Genomic DNA, 17,582 nt, shown 5'->3' on the forward strand with positions numbered 1-17,582 from the left:
CTAATTAATAAAAGAAACGTTTTTAAAATTAGAAATGGTTTTTTAGTTAAAATTGAGGAATATAATTTTAAGAGAAATTGTGATTTATGCATTGATTTGAAAAATAGTTATGATTTTTAAAAATTAGAGTAGAATTAAATACATATTCAAAACTATAAGAGTAAGGTTGATTAATTAATATGGTTCTAATTATAAAAGAAACGTTTTTAAAATTAGAAATGGTTTTTTAGTTAAAATTGAGGAATATAATTTTAAGAGAAATTGTGATTTATGCATTGATTTGAAAAATAGTTATGATTTTTAAAAATTAAGATCTAAGTCAAAATTGTTTAAAAAATACATTTACTCTATTGTTTAGGTTACTATTGGTCTTTTGTGATAAGGTTTGAGGGTGTGTGTCACGTCCCTACATCTGCGGTAGTCTTCCAACCGCTTGTAGCAATGTGCGGCACCACCGAACACTTTCTTTTCACCAATACTTATGTTCGTGGACTACGCCTACTTTCACTTTAACATTACTTAGCTTGTGTTTCGCAACCAAGTAAACATGCATTTATCCTTTATACCAATGAAGTCCATACTCATTCATTATCCATAGCAATTATAACAAGAACAACAACAATTGCAACAGTATAAAGGGGAGGGGAAACTCCCCGTAATGTGAGTCTGCCCGAATCAATATATTATATAATCATCATTTTTACAATGTACAGACTAAGTCCTTGGGAAACCCCAAATTTACACTTAGCCAAATTTTCACAACTTCGGCAAACTCGGTTGCCCAGCTCGTCGGCACCTTCGCACGGTCGCCGCACGACTCTCCAACCCGTCGTTCACCTCGTTGCACGTCTTCGCCGGTTCGCTCTTCATTTGGTTGCAAACGCCCAAACCGTGTATCCTTGCCCACACGCAGTCCCGTTTGCAAACTTTTGTCAAAAGCCCAAATCGTGTGCACAACACGTAGTACCGCCTGCCCAACTCAACGACCTCCGGTTCCAACCTTCGTTTCACCTTCGTGCACACTTGCACGGTGGGCGGGCGCTCACCCGAGTCGCCAAGACACCCACACCAAGTCGTCGCACGAACGCCTCCGCAAAATACACTTGGGCACGTCTTGCCCAACGCATCGACCTCTCACCAAGAGCGCTTTCACCAAGTGCAACTCACCGAGAGCAGCGCATGAGCTATGTGCTTGCCTCCTCTAAAACTGCGCACTAGAACTCTCCTCCAAGAGCGAAGATAGAGTGATCTGCGATGATGAGTTATGAGCTCCAACGCTCAAGCATATATACATGTTTTAGTGTGTGGGTGGGCTGCCCAGCCGACTGCCCACACACCCCTCTTGCACGCCATACTCAAGTCGGCCTTGGGCTCTCCCATAGGTCGGCCAACCCCTCGCACAGCCCTTCAAACCATGGTATAAACCATCGCCACTTTTTCCACAAGTGTCGTAATCGTTCATCGTTTCGTCGCAAGTAGTTCATAGGAACGTCGCATTTCCTCCGCACGCACGGTTCGTCGCACCGGCCCGCTGCACCATCGCACGCCCGTCGCGCCCCCGTGCACGGTCGCCCGGCGCCCAACTGCACCGCAGCTCCGAGGACCTTACAGTGTGACTCCCTCAAATGATCCGAGTCACAAGTGTTCAGTAGCATTGCAATCAATTAATATTGATTCCAGGGTATGGGTAACCCAAATGATTCTCGATGGGACAATCCTTACTAAATCATAAATGTCTACTAGTATTAGATTGCAAGTTATAATCACAAGTCTTGGCTAGTCTTGGCTCGCAAGCTATAATTACATACTACGCACAATTTATTTGTTTAAAAATAAAAAATGGAAAGTTTTTTTTCATTTAAATTAGTTTACTATTAATTATTAAAATATATTTTATTAAATTTAAAATAAAATATTTTTTTATTAAATTATCATTTTAAATTAAATTATTATAGCAGAGTATAAGTATATATTTTTCCATAAATTTTAAAAGTCAAATCATTGTATAGATGTGGCGTCTTTCATGTTCTCCATCAATAAGAAGATCTCATATGCTAATTTAATGCATAAATTAATAGTAACTTAAAAACTACTACAACCATATAAATTAAATGGCTTGTAAACTTTGATAAGCATCAATCCATGAGAAGCATAAAACTATTTAGTTCATGATACATCCCCATTACTAAAATTAAAAGGGTCATAAAATTAACTAAACTAGCAATTGCACCCCAGGTTGCAAAGGAAACGTGATAAGGCTATAGCCTCTGGAATAATAGAATAAATGAAAAAAATGTGATATGTTATGTGATCTAGATGTTTCCTAGTATGGACTTGTTTCCTTTGCAACATAAATTACTTAATAAGAATAGGTAATAAATGAATTTAAATTTACAATAGGTTTACGCATGCCTCATGAATGGAGACTCCATTTCCATTTAACAATTATTAAGTTTTAATTTATAAAATATTTCCAATCAACGAAATAAAATAAATTAATGAAATTTAAAATGTGAAGTCTAAACTTTGAAATTGATAATTGAATCTTTATAAATATGAAATTTACAACAAATTTCTTATTCGACATTGAAACTATCCTTCAACTACTATATCATAGCCATCTAATCTCACAACTCTCTTATACATCTTCAAAATTTGTATGGCCACATGTACCCTTGGATCTGGCATGATCCTTCACACACAAGTAAAGAATCCAGCCATAGTCTCACTATAGTAGTCAAAGTTACCAGAGTAAAGCAATGTATGGTTGAGAATGGCCCGTCTTGTATGAAGTGGGTGATGGAGCATATTGTTCCATATATCATGAAGAAAATCCTATAATGTACATGAGATTTCCCTCCTTACCTGGTCTCTAACAAAGTGTTGGGCTAGATTTATCATGAATTTATCCATGGCCTCATATAGGTAGGTTGTGATGGGCTTGTCACTAGCAACCAATAAATATTTATTAAATTTTTTCTAAGAGAAAAACTCTCTCTCCCTAAAACCCATAAGGATTCTCTTTAAACAAGTGAAGGTACAACATGTGCCCTAGGTTTTTTTGTTAAAGATATTAGCATACCATTCTATAAAAAGAAACATTTTCCTCCACAATTGAAAATGGATTGACATTGGTAGGGTGATGGTACAACACAACAACTTTCTATTATTTGTGATGTCATCATGAGGGCGTGATTATAAATGGATTTGGTGATGCTCATATTCTCGTCATTTCCTCCTCAATGTATCCAATATTAAATCAATGCAACATATAAAGAAAAAAATAATATGGGTTGTCTCTTCATTATCAATTTGTTAAGTGCCACATATTCAACACCTTAGTAGTTATGTATTGAAGAACATTCTCCACATCTATCTTTGTGTTGAATTTATCCAACAAATTACATAAAATGGAGCATCCAAAAATTTCGTTATTAAGAAATCAACACTTAAAAAGTGAAGGTCAATAACTAAGGTAAATGTAAGCTATTATACAAACACTTCCCCTAAAATAAATTTCTGTTGGATAACTAAGTTTCATATTTCAGGTGTCACAGAATATAAAATTTCCAATGTCTTAAAGATGCAAAGACAGGTCAAGCTCCACATCTTCTGTATTAAAAATGGTCTTGTTTCAATCAGTAGTTGGTTCTAGATTGGTGGAATTATCATGACAAAAATCAATCCAAATCAATCTCTTAGCTTTATAAATGACCCAAGTTCAAAATAGGGTTGTTGTTTTTGCTACTATAAATGACCCTCTAGACATGAAGAAAGCACTTACATACCTAACTATATCTAATCTAATAAAAATTTAGGAAAAATGAATGGTTTATTTTTATCAAGAGACCCAGAGTAGGGTTATGAGGTATGATGGTCATGGTCGTGCTCGTGGTCATGGGATTCTTCATTGTCATCAATGAAGATAGAGGAGGTGGATGAGGAGGAGGAGAGGTATGGCAGAGGCTTTAATGTGGAAGGAATGGTATTAAGGTTAGAGATGGCAGATTCAAAGTCATAGTCATCATCTAAGTGTAGTGATTCCTCAATGCGACACTTGAGAAAACCAAATATCATGTTGAGTTCATGCATCCTCAAATGAATAAAATTTGTTGAGGTTCCACCACGGGTTCCGCCACTATCATCATTAGATATGAAAGTGTTCACCTGGCCATCATTGTCACAGGTGAGGTCTGACAGAATGGCACACACAGTGGGTCATTCATTGAGTCTGTGGATAGGCATCACTGGAAATAACTGCCCAATTTACCAGAAGTAAGGAATTGATTTGAATATTGAAATATTTATGTAACACATTGCAGGCCCTTCTACGATAGGAGAAGATATGAGATCACACATCACGTCTACAGCGGCCAATGGTTCAAGCCCCGGGTGCCCTTCTTTGAACAAATCTAGGCACCTTGCTTTCGTATGCCTTGTGTGGAAATCCCCCATGGTAGTAGAATCCATGACTTTCTTATACTCACCTATAAATTCCTTAGGCAAATTATCCACCAGAGGCTTCAGATCCATTCCAACCACAGTTGCAGATATAAAGTCCATTTTGTCATGCACAAACACAACATCAAACACCAAAAGAGAATGGTATGAAACCATAGCTCTCCCACATTCGCTGCATGTGATGAGATGGTTTACCCCTTTTTGGTTACAGGCCATAGGGACTTCCTTGACCACAATTGCTACATATTCTTCCATACTGTAAGCAACAAACATATTAGAGAAAAAAAAATTGGTAACTTCATAATCAATACCAAGCCCTCCTCCAAAGTCAATGATCTTCATATTGGTTCCTAGCTTAACAAACTCACAATATATATACATTGCTTCGCTCACACCATCATTAATAACTTCAATGCATGGGATCTAAGACGCAGTATGGAAATGAAGAAGCTTGAGAAAATCCAACATCCCCAATTTCTACAATTTCAAAACATTGCCGACAATTTCTAAACTCATGAGCCTAAATTTTCCCTTCTCATCAAAGGTGGCACTGAAATGACCACTACTTTTGCTCCTCAACTTGGCTTGAACCCCAATAACAGGCATCGGAATTAACTTGTAGCTCACACTGAGCACCGAATCCAATTCTTCTTCTTGCTCCAACACAATAATGCAAATAAAATTCAAAGGTGTGGTAGTAAGCACCAACGAATTATGGTTGCAATGTAGCTTTCATTGTTCCCTGTCATCAAAAGATCATCTACATATACCACAAGATATACAACTGTTTTCCCAACTTTCTTGACAAAAAAAGTTGCATCATCAAGATCATAATGCTTGAAGTTGAGTTTCTAAATATGCTCAGTTAACTTTTCATACCAGGCTTGCAGTGCTTGCTTGAGGCCATACAAGGAGTTCACAAGTTTTCATAATTTGTCTTCATGTCCTTTCATAGAAAATCCTTCCGGCTAAGACATAAAAACATTATCTTTCATATCTCCATTCTAAAAAGCAGTTTTTACATTTATTTGATAGACTTTCCAACTTTTCTGGGATGCTAAGGAAAAGAGACTCCATATGGTAGCCCATTTTGCTATGGGGGGGAATGTCTCCTCATAATCGACCCCTTCCTTTTGTGCAAAACCTTTTTTCCAAAAGCCTGGCTTTGTGCTTATCAAGTGAGCCATCAGCTTTATACTTGTTCTTGTAGAGCCAATTGCAGCCAATTGGTTTGGTTCCCAATGAAGGATCAACCAACTTCTAAGTGCCATTATTTATCAAGGCATCATACTCCTTTTGCATCGCTTCTTTCCATTCATCATGAGAAGCAGATTCTTTAAAGGAATTTGGTTCAAAATCTGTAGACAAATTTAGCTCACAATTATAAGAAACATCCATATCAACAGATGAATCAAAATCATGTACATCACCTCCATTTTTCCTGATTGAATTTCTTGTTCCTGTCTTTCCAACCTCATCAGGATGAACACTTTCAAGTGTCTTTGTTAGCAACTTTGGCAGACCTTTCTGAGATGGTCCAAGCTACTCAATTGACTGAGTTGAGACTAAATCAAGATTGAGTCTCCCAATTTTGTCAATGACATCACTGAAAGTATCATCAGTGGTTGGAGATTCATGTCGGGGAGAGAGTGCTTCAGAAGAAAATTCCATGGACTGATCTAGTATAGGAATCCCCCCTTCAAGATGTGGAAGCTGATTATCAAATTCTTGAAATGATTTTGCATGTCTTAATTTGTTCAAGCGATCAAGTTTCCACTCAACAACATTGTCATATTTGGAATATTGAAGAAAAATTGCGTCTCTAGATACAAATATTTTTTTATTAACTTCATCATAGAGACGGTATGCTTTGGAGGTATTTGAATACCCCAACAAGATACACTTATGACTCCTTGCACCAAGTTTGTTTCTATGTACCTTTGGTATCGATGCATAATAGGTGGAACGAAAGACCCTGAGATGCTTTATCGAAGGAATGTGGCCATACCACATTTCATAAGGAATTTTTTTTCTAATAGCATTACATGGACATCTATTCTTTACATATACAACACATAGAACTACATCAGCCCAAAACATCAATTTTGCATTCTTGACAAACATCATGGAATGTACCGTATTTAAGATTGTCCTGTTCATTCTTTCAACTGCTCCTTTCTATTGGGGATTATAACGCAAAGTTGTTTGATGTTTGATCCCATGCTGGCAAAGATAGTTTTCAAATTCATTTGAAGTGTATTATTTTCCATTATCATTGTGAATAGAGCCAATATGAGATTGTGCATCATTTTCAATCCATGTACGAAAGTTCTTGAATGTTTGAAAAGCATCAAATTTGTTCTTCAATAAATAAACCCAACACATTTTGGTGTAGTCATCAATAAATGTCATCATATATTTATTTCCATTTACAGAAGGAATAGGCATTGGACCACATAAATATGAATGAATGAGTTCAATTTTTCTATGTGCTCTGTAATGTGAATCATGAAAAGAGTGTTTTCTATGCTTTCCTAGAATGCAAGCATCACAATTCTTAAGTTTCCTAGGAATTGTAGGTAAATTAGTTACACCATTTTTCTTCAACAAACGAAGGATATCATAGTTCAAATTCCAAATCTAGCATGCCATAAAAGAGTTGATGGAAATGTACCTTCATGATAATGAGAACTGTATGATAAATTTTGTGCACGAGAAGAGGTACCTTGCAGCTTGAGAAGGCATTATTCTTCTATCCCCGTCATGACAAGTGAGTGATCTGATGATTTTCTCACCTCAACCTTTCCATCATAGATATGAACGAAGTTTCCTTGCTGGCAGATTTGGACCAAGGACGACAAGTTTCTCCCCAATTGTCAGAGATATAAAACATCATGTAGAAGAGGGTCTGGAGGACCAAGTAATTTGAACCTGATTGTGCCAAGCCCTGATGGCTTGAGTTTTGATTTTTCTGCAAAGTATACTGCTCCATCAACAATGTTAGTAAATTCTTCAAAAAAATCTCTTCTAAAAGTCATGTGGCAAGTGGCTCCTGAATCAAGCAACCTATCATTTTTCCAAGAAGCAAGTGAAGCATTAAAAAAGTCTTCAGTTACTCTAATATTACAATGTGCCACAACATAGTGAGAAGATTCGGGTGCTTTACCTTTCTCTTTGTCATTGGTTTTACCTTTGGCCTGATTTCTTTCCTTCTCAATTGTGTCCCAAGGAAACTTGCATGTGGATGCATCATTTAATCCATCTCTATTGCAACGTATACAATGAAGATCGAACATTTCTCCTTGAGAGTGTCTACCCCTCTAGCCTCTAAATTTTTTTCTTCCTCTTCCTCTTCGACCACCCCTCCCTCTCTAAGAATCTTGAGCGTGATTCTTCTTTCTATGTGTAAGACATACAGTTTATTTAGAAGAATGATGAGTTTTCTTCTTCTAATTTATTCACAAGGGACTCAAAGGTAATCTCTTTGAGGTTTCTATTTTCTTGCAATGACTCAAGATAATCTGAATAAGTGGGATAATGTGCCTTGACAAAAGCTATCAGAGCAATGTCTAGTTCAACATTAGTGACTTTGATATCATTCATAATAGATTTTACTTTTGACGCTAGAGCAAGAGGATCATCATTTTGTAATTCAAGATTGAAAAATTTGATCATCAATTGGACAACTTCAAGCACAAAGTGTGAGTCATAGAGTTCGTTCAACTTCTGTAAGGCTTCAAAAGCATTTGAAAATGGTGAAATATGGCAACTCACCTCTTCATTTACAGATGTTGCAATCAAGGCATAGGCCTTGTTGTTCTTGTTTTTCCAAATGGTGAATTCCTTGTTTGAGGTAGGCTTTGCAGGTTAATTACCTCCTTCTCCTACACAAACTCCTTTCCAAAACTCATTGAAAATGAGAGTGTGTCTAATCTTTCGAGACCACTCAGGATAGTTCTCCTCCTCGGTGACAACCACTCCCACAATAGGTATCAATGAATTAATTTTAAAATCTTTGTACTATAAAAAAAATACTTCTGCTGCTAATAGACTATAAGAAATTTCACCTCTACTGGTACTGTGAAAATTTTCACTTCTATTCTGGTGTATTTTTATTTTTATTTTTGGATAGAGGTATTATGTGGGGGAGGGTTATATGGAGAAAATTTTTATGGGAGAGGGTGTATATGGGGAAGGAAATATAGAAGCAATACACAATGTAAAAAACTAGAAGTGGGAACTAATTGGCCTGGGACTCAATTGGTATGGGGAAGAGATATGGGCCGCATGTACACACACGACATGAGATTCAATAGAAATGTGATGAAAGGAAAACTTTGGGTGTAAGGAAAAATCCCCTTTCATGTTTAAATTCGATCCTGAGGCCTGTGGTTATGGCCCACAAACCCTATCAAAAGCATTCATTTCAGGCTTTAAGCCTTAAAACCCGACCACAACACTTCATCAGGTTTTCCTTTTAAAAACCAGGACTATTCATTATATCGGAATACAAGGGAATATACGGGAAATCCTGCTCAACACCCATAAGGCTGGACTTCAAATATTTTATGCCTGCGTTTATAAATATCGGTGAGTCCACACTCTCGGTCCATCACCGTTTCGCTGCGCTCTCTATTCACTGGTCTCTGATCGGCCCAATCTCCGTCGTTGATTCCATTTTCCGATCCAACAGATATCGGTGCATCGCTTAATTGCCCATTGGCGTATCACAATTATATCTTCGCCATCCCTTGACCTCTCTCTATTGCAATTTGTGATTACAACTTGGCCATTGATCTGGCGCGCGATCCGATGGTTGTTGCTGGCCTGATCAACCAACTTGCACGACAAACCTCAACTGTTGATCTACTCGCGCTAGATCAGACGACTATTAGGGATTTCAGGTGGACAATTAGCCTGAGGATTAAGCACCTGAAAAGCAGTTTCCTCTCTCCTCCTCGCTGCTACGTGTCGCTTGATGAGTGGCATCGAATGCTCACCCTTCAATATCGCTTAAGGGTTTGCGGTCACCTGAAATACCACTTTTTCTGTTGCAAAACCATTTTCCCCACGAATTAACTCTGCACTCATTCACCATTACATTCCATCGATCTGAAAGATCTGACGGTTCCCATTCCTTTCCGCCTACGCCATTGATCTTCTGCTTATCAATGGATTTACGCTTAAACCCCAGTTTCTCTGCCATACTCTAACTTTACACAAACCACTCATATATCGACTTATTTACTTAATATTGGATCGCCATCGATCCATTCAGTGATCAATGGTTGATCAACCATCTCTCCACACAACACTATTCAAACAGTTTATAAAATACACACACACACGCACAATTTCGACACTGAAGACACACTATTTCATATTATATACAAAACAATTACATCCTAAGGCATTTCAGCCTTAGTAACGGTTCTCCTCCCGACTACATTGTGGATACTCTATATGTAAACAGTTTTTCCGTCTATCCCTCTATATTACTCTGTGTCTATTGAACATGCAGGTTCATAATATATAAGAAATATTGGATCGGATCCTGAAAGGATCTATCAATCCTTTAACAACCCCTAAATCTCTCTATATGCGTATATATGTGGTAGATTACATTTATTCACGTCTTCGAGAGACTTTATCTATTCCATCAAACTAGCTTTGTTTTAACAGATTTCCCTGGTTTAGCTCTGATGGTCCACGTCCTCTTCCTTGCTCCGCTTTGGATTCCTCCTTTGATTAAGAGTACTGGATGCTCCTGCATCAGATTCTCGAGGCACAAAAAATATATGACCTCTTGGTCATATGCTTCTCCTTATCCTTAGCAATTCTACCCACTTCTCAGTGGAACTGCCTTCATGATCTTATATGAGCTACAACCAACCTCTGCAGTAACATTATTCCTCTACTACACGATACCTCACCAAGCTTTCTCCTGAGCTTAGTCTTTTTGCATCCTTCTAGTTCTCTGCTCTGGAACCAATTGAGCACTCCTTGCTCTAGGTTGCTGCAATTCTTCTCACCTTCCGCTGTCATTTGCTGCACAATAGTAAAGACCATAACTCTCTAGTCTTCAACACAACTGTACCTATTCTCCTTCTACTTGAACTTTTTCTTCCTTCTGATAGGAAAAATTTCCCTTAACCTACATTTGCACATAGAATCTTCTTCTGCTTTGATACCACTTGATGAAAGGAGATTTCGGGGTATAGCCAAAATCCCTTTCATTTACAATTTTCGCAGGTATAGCGAAAATCCGTTTCATTTACAATTTTTTTATTTTCTCCTCTTGAACCAATTGAGCACTCCTTACTCTAGGTTTCTGCAAGTCTTCTCACCTTTCGTTGTTGTTTGCTGCATGACAGTAAGGACCATAACTCTCCAATCTTCAACACAATTGTACCGCTTCTCCTTCTACTTGCACTCTTTCTTCCTTCTCGCAGGAAAAATTTCCCTTAACCTGCTTTTGCACGTAGAATCTTCTTCTACTCTAATACCACTTGATGAAAGGAGATTTTGGGGGTAAACGAATTTCCCCTTTCTTTATAAAATTCGATCTTGAGGCCTGTGGGTTATGGGTCCACAAGCCTATCGGAAGCGTTTAACGGCTTTAAATCTTTAAAACCCATGGACTTCAACTCTATTAGGACACACAGGATTCAAGGGAAATACACGCAAAACCCTAACCCGAAACACTTAGTCGGACTTCAAAAACATTACACCCACGTTCATAATTATCGGCGGATCTACTCTCTTGGCTCATCACCTTCTCGCTGTGCTCTCTGATCACCGATCTCCACTGGCGATTCCATTTTCCGATCAAATGGCTATCGGCGCATCGCTTAATTGCTCATCGACGTATCACAATTCTATATCCACCGTCCCTTGACCTCTCTCTATTGCAACTTGCGATTAGATCTTGGCCATTGATCTGGAGCTCGATCCGACGGTTTTTGCTGGACTGATCAACCAACTTGCATGACAAACCTCAACCGTTGATCTACTCGTGCTAGATCCGACGACTGTTATGGATTTCGAGTGGACAAGTAGCACGAGGATTAACTGCCCAAAAAGTGGTTTCCTCTCTCCTCCTCACTGTTACATGTCGCTTGATGAGTGGCATTGAATGCTCACCCTTCAATACCGTTTAGGGGTTTGAGGTTACCCAAAATACCACTTTTTCAGTTATGAAACCATTTTCCCTGCGAATTAACTCCACGCTCTTTCACCATTATTGTCCGTCAATCTGAAAGATCCGACAGTTCTCGTTCCTTTCTGCCTACGCCTTTGATATTCTGCTTATTGATGGATTTATGCTTAAACCCTAGTTTCTCTGACATACTTTGTCTTTACACAAAACACTCATATATCGACTTATTTACTTAATATTGGATCGCCATCGATCCATTAAGTGATCGATGATCGATGGACTATTCAGAAAGTTTATAAAATACACACACAGATGCACAATTTTGACACTGAAGACACGCTATTTCATATTATATACAGAATAGTTACATCCTAAGGAATTTCAGCCTTAGTAACAGTTCTCCACTCGACTACATTGTGGATACTCTATATCTACATAGTTTTTCTGTCTATCCCTCTATATTACTCTGTGTCTATTGAACACGCAGGCTCATAATATATAAGAAATATTGCATCGGATCACGGAAGGATCCGATCAATCCTTTAACAACCCGTAAATCTCTCTATATGCATACATATGTGGCAGATTACATTTATTCAAGTATTCGAGAGACTTTATCTATTCCATTAAACTAGCTCTGTTTTAACATATTTCCTTGGTTTAGCTCCGATGGTCAACGTCCTCTTCGTTGCTCCGCTTTGGATTCCTCCTTTGATTAAGAGTGTCGGATGCTCCTACATCAGACTCCCAAGGCAAAAAAATTTATGACCTCTTGGTCATATGCTTCTCCTTATCCTTATTAATTCTACCCACTTCTCAGTGGAACTGCCTTCATGATCTTCTGTGAGCTGCAACTAACTTCTATAGTAACAGTCTTCCTCTGTTACATGATAGCTCACCAAGCTTTCTCTTTAGCTTAGTTTTTTTGCATCCTTTTGGTTCTCTCCTCTGGAACCAATTGAGCACTCCTTGCTCTAGGTTGTTACAAGTCTTCTCACCTTCCGCTGTCGTTCGCTGCACGATAGTAAAGACCATAACTCTCCAGTCTTCAACACAACTGTACCTCTTCTCCTTCTACTTGCACTCTTTCTTCCTTCTCGTAGGAAAACTTTCCCTTAACCTTCTTTTGCACACAAAATCTTCTTTTGCTCTGATACCACTTGATGAAAGGAGATTTCGGGGTATATCCAAAATCCCTTTCATTTACAATTTTCACAGGTATAGCCAAAATCCCTTTCATTTACAATTATCTAGTTCTCTCCTCTGGAAGCAATTGAGCACTTCTTGCTCTAGGTTTCTGCAAGTATTCTCACCTTCCATTGTCATTCGATGCATGATAGTAAAGACCATAACTCTCCAGCCTTCAACACAACTATACCTCTTCTCCTTCTACTTGCACTCTTTCTTCCTTCTCACAGGAAAACTTTCCCTTAGCCTTCCTTTGCATGCAAAATCTTCTTCTGCTTTGATATCACTTGATGAAAGGAGATTTTTGGGGTAAACCAATTTCCCCTTTCTTTATAAAATTCGATCCTGAGGCGGGTCAGTTAGGGGTCCACAAACCTATCAGAAACATTTAGTGGTTTTAAACCTTTAAAATACGTGGACTTCAACTCTATCGGGATACACAGGATACATGGGAAATACACGCAAAACTCTGACCCAAAACACTTAGTCAGACTTCAAAAACATTACACCTGCATTCATAATTATCAGCGAGTCCGCTCTCTTGGCTCATCATCTTCTCGCAGTGATATCCGATCACCGATCTCCGATCGATTGAATCTCCTCCGTAGATTCCATTTTCCAATCCAACGACTATCGGCGCATCGCTTAATCGCCCATCGGTGTATCGCAATTCTATCTCCTCCATCCCTTGACCTCTCTCTGTTGCAATTTGTGATTAGATCTTGGCCTTTGATTTGGCGCTCGATCTGATGGTTGTCACTAGCCTGACCAACCAACTTGCGTAATAAACCTCAACCATTGATCTACTCATGCTAGATCCGAAAATTGTTAGGGATTTTGGATGGACAAGTAGCGCGAGGGTTAAGTGCCCGAAAAGTGGTTTCCTCTCTCCTCCTCGCTGCTACATGTCGCTTGATGAGTGGCATCAAATGCTCACCCTTCAATACCGCTTAAGGGTTTGAGGTCGCTCGAAATACCACTTTTTCTGTTGCGAAACCATTTTCCCCGCGAATTAACTCCGCGCTCATTCACCATTACAGTCCGTCAATCTGAAAGATCTGACGATTCCCGTTCCTTTCCGTCTACGCCATTGATCTTCTGTTTATCGATGGATTTATGCTTAAACCCCAGTTTCTCTACCATACTCTATCTTTACACATAACACTCATATATCGACTAAATTTTCTTAATATTGGATTGCCATCGATCCATTCAATGATCGATGGTCGATCAACCATCTCACCACACAAGACTATTCAGATATTTTATAAAATACACACACAGACACACAATTTTGACATTGAAGACACACTATTTCATATTATATACAGAACAATTAAATCCTAGTAAGAGTTCTCCTCTCGACTACGTTGTGGATACTCTATATCTATACAGTTTTTCTGTCTACCCCTCTATATTACTATGTGTCTATTGAACACGCAGGTTCATAATATATAAGAAATATTGGATCAAATCATGGAAGGATCTTATCAATCCTCTAACAACCCATAAATCTCTCTATATGATACATATGTGGCAGATTACATTTATTCAAGTCTTCTAGAGACTTTATCTATTCCATCAAACTAGCTTTGCTTTAACAGATTTCCCTAGCTTAGCTCTGATGGTCCACGTCCTCTTCCTTGCTTCACTTTGGATTCCTCCTTTAATTAAGAGTGTCGGATGCTCCCGCATCAAAATATATTATGGAGTATGGATTATTAAAACACATATGATTGTTGATATTAACACATATATTGAAATAACGGAATATCAAAGTGATGATTTTGGAGTGAAAGTGAGGTGGAGCATGATCGGTGGCAAGTTTGAGGACTATGGTATTGCAAGACTCCATGGTATTACCAACTATTAAAAATAGGGAGTTATGTCATTAAATAGTTAGCGTAACATCAACGTTCAACATATGCAACAAAGGGAGATGGGTTCGGGCCTGAAGGGGTAACTCCATGTTAGAAAATGCATGTAAAACACAATGGGTATGGTATGGAGCCAGAATATCTATTATGCAATGGAATGGAGTCAAATAACGTAACAATTGAGCAGAGATATGTGTGACTATGGTACCAATGTGTGCGATGTGAGAACAGGAGTAGTGTTAAATGTAACACTAAACAACAATTTCATATGAGGTATGGAGCATTCAATTTAATGCAATCATTCAACATTCAACGTATCACATTTCATGAGAGAGTTATAGAATATGACCTCAACAACAAATATGTCGCACGCATAGCCCAATATTTGAACGCAAAGATCATGTCCATCAGCAGCACGAGGAGCCATAATGTCATGGTCATAAACCCATGAATGAATGCCCAACAGAACACTCACAAAAGGTTCAACATGGTTCACAATTTGTAGAGCTTCGCACCATAAAAGCATGCAACATCTAAATAGTCCAACACCATTGCACGCTCTCCAAGCATAGCATAACATTCATGATTTTGAAATCACTAAAAGAATTGAATTTTGCAGAGAATATGGCAAAGAATGGAGGGACATAATACGACAGAGAAATCTTATAGGAGTTACAGTACAGAAAACTAATTTTGGACCTATGCTCTAATATCGTGTCAGGCCCGGAGGTAACTCGTCAAATGAATTGTGTTTATTCATTAAGATTACACATGGTTATATACATGAGGGAGTGACTCTTGGACTTCACCTCCCGATAACTCTATTTTCCAATATTTACTATTGACATTATTGATATGTCGAACAAAAAGACAATTTTGACACTGCTACTTTTGAGAGTAATTAGAAACTTTCAACTAACTTATATTATTCATTTGTATACACAAAACATGAACTCATTTAGTCATGATTGGTTGGGTACATGAAATAAAAAATTTCACATAATATGTAGAACAAAAAGACAATTTTGAGACTGCTACTTTTGAGAGTAATTAGCAACTAATTTCAACTAGCTTATTTTATTCATTTGTACACACAAAACATGAACTCATTTAGTCATGATTGGTTGGGTACATAAAATAAATTCCACACCTTATTCTTGAAGAGATAATATCCAACCTTGAGTTGTTGCAAAAAACTGTTACTCTAACGAATTTACGATAACCGCGTATGACGATCAAATGGTGGGAATCTTTTTAATTATCTAACACATTAAATCAACAACGCAATACAGTACACCGTGGCACATAAGGGATATATAATTAAATATAATAATTTTAATTTAATGATTTAGATAATATCATTTGGTTTCTTATGATGATATTTTATTTAAATTCCTCTAATTTTATAATACTTTAAGATAATTTAATCCATCATTTGGAAAAGTTTCAGAAAGCTTCAAACCTTCTTCTTAGGGAATCTAAAATGGTCTCTCTCTTCCGGTTCTTGTGTCTTCATCGGCCTCGACCCAACGCTGCATAATTTGGAATCGTTGATCTCTCCAGATTTGGTCCTCTTCTTCCTTTCAAAAGGTCTTTTTACATGGAATAAGCTAATTCAGTCTTGGATTTCTCAAGCCCCAGTTTGGAAGAGCGCAGATGATCTATCCATCCCCCCTTCTCTTCGTCCCTTATGGGTTTCGGCTGTCAACAGTTTCTCTAGCAAAGGAAGATTGCAATCGGGCTCTGCTGATGAACTCATCTGGTCCCTAGAGAAGCCTGCCCTTCTAACTTCTGTTAAAGACTTATATGCAGCTCTCTCTATTGATCGCCCGCCTCCCTCGCCCTTCTTTCCTCCCATTTTTTGGAAAGCCTCCTGCCCGCTTAAGATGATTCTTTTCTCCTGGCTCCTTTTCTCAAACAGAAATCTCTCTTGGGAGGTCTTGCAAAGAAAAGGCTGGCAGGGGCCGAGCCAATGTCAGATGTGCCGCATCAATGCTGAATCCAATCTTCATATGTTCTTCCAATGTGGCGCTTCCTCCTCAATCTGGTACGTGCTGTCTTTAAACTATGGATTTTCTCACAGAGCTTTTTCTTCTGTTCAGGATGCCTTCCTCTGGTGGAGTGCGCAACGTCCCTCTTGGCGTTCTCTTTTTATCATCACCTGCTGGTTCCTTTGGAAGTGGAGGAACGATCATATTTTCCAGAATTCCTGTCTGCCTCTTGACTTCATTTTGATAAAAATCTCGGGATATATGCCTTCTGTGGATTAATTTCCGTCTTGGCATTTTATGTCTTTATCCTTCGGGGCATTTTTGTTTAAATTCAGACTCTTAATATCTTGATCTTGATGGTTCCTTCCTTCTGAAGATTCTGTAGTGCCATGCACTCAATATTTTTGTTCTATCTCAGAGATTCATGCGGTGCTGATTCCATGACAGTAACAGGTCTCTGCATATTTTGCATCAAAGGCCTTATGCCTTCGCTTGTATCTGGACTTTTATATGCTCTTAATATAAATCATGAAGCTTTTTCTTTCTGAAAAAAAAAAAGAGAGGTGTTAACTGATTAGAAAATGGAGAAAGTGTTATATGATGTACCAAATAAAGGATCAGATCCAAAACTCAAACTCATATTTGTTCAAATAATGTTTGATAAAAAACACTAATTACGTGGCTCATCACGGAAGGTGCACAAATTCTACATTGCTAATGGCCAACATAATCAAATAACGAAGACACCCACATGTTAATTAGGTACGCAAATAAACTTCCGCTCTAACGTCAAATCGTTGGGACGTGTCTTACATCTGACTTGCACCAACGAGTGCCTTCTACAACTCTGTTCTTGAAGATTTGATGATGGTCTAAAATCAGGTGCCTTTTTTCCTAATGAAAAAA

General features: G+C 38.2%; 1 pseudogene; it reads right to left on the reverse strand.

Moving 5' to 3' along the window:
- Positions 1 to 3,861: 3,861 nt before the first annotated feature.
- LOC149151666 (arginine decarboxylase pseudogene) lies at positions 3,862 to 9,667 on the reverse strand (annotated as a pseudogene).
- Between the last annotated feature and the right edge of the window lie 7,915 nt (positions 9,668 to 17,582).

This window comes from Pinus tabuliformis, chromosome 9 (genome assembly GCF_031772625.1).
Source record: "Pinus tabuliformis cultivar Carrire ecotype Pingquan chromosome 9, CPIR1, whole genome shotgun sequence".
NCBI classification, from domain to species: Eukaryota; Viridiplantae; Streptophyta; class Pinopsida; order Pinales; family Pinaceae; genus Pinus; species Pinus tabuliformis.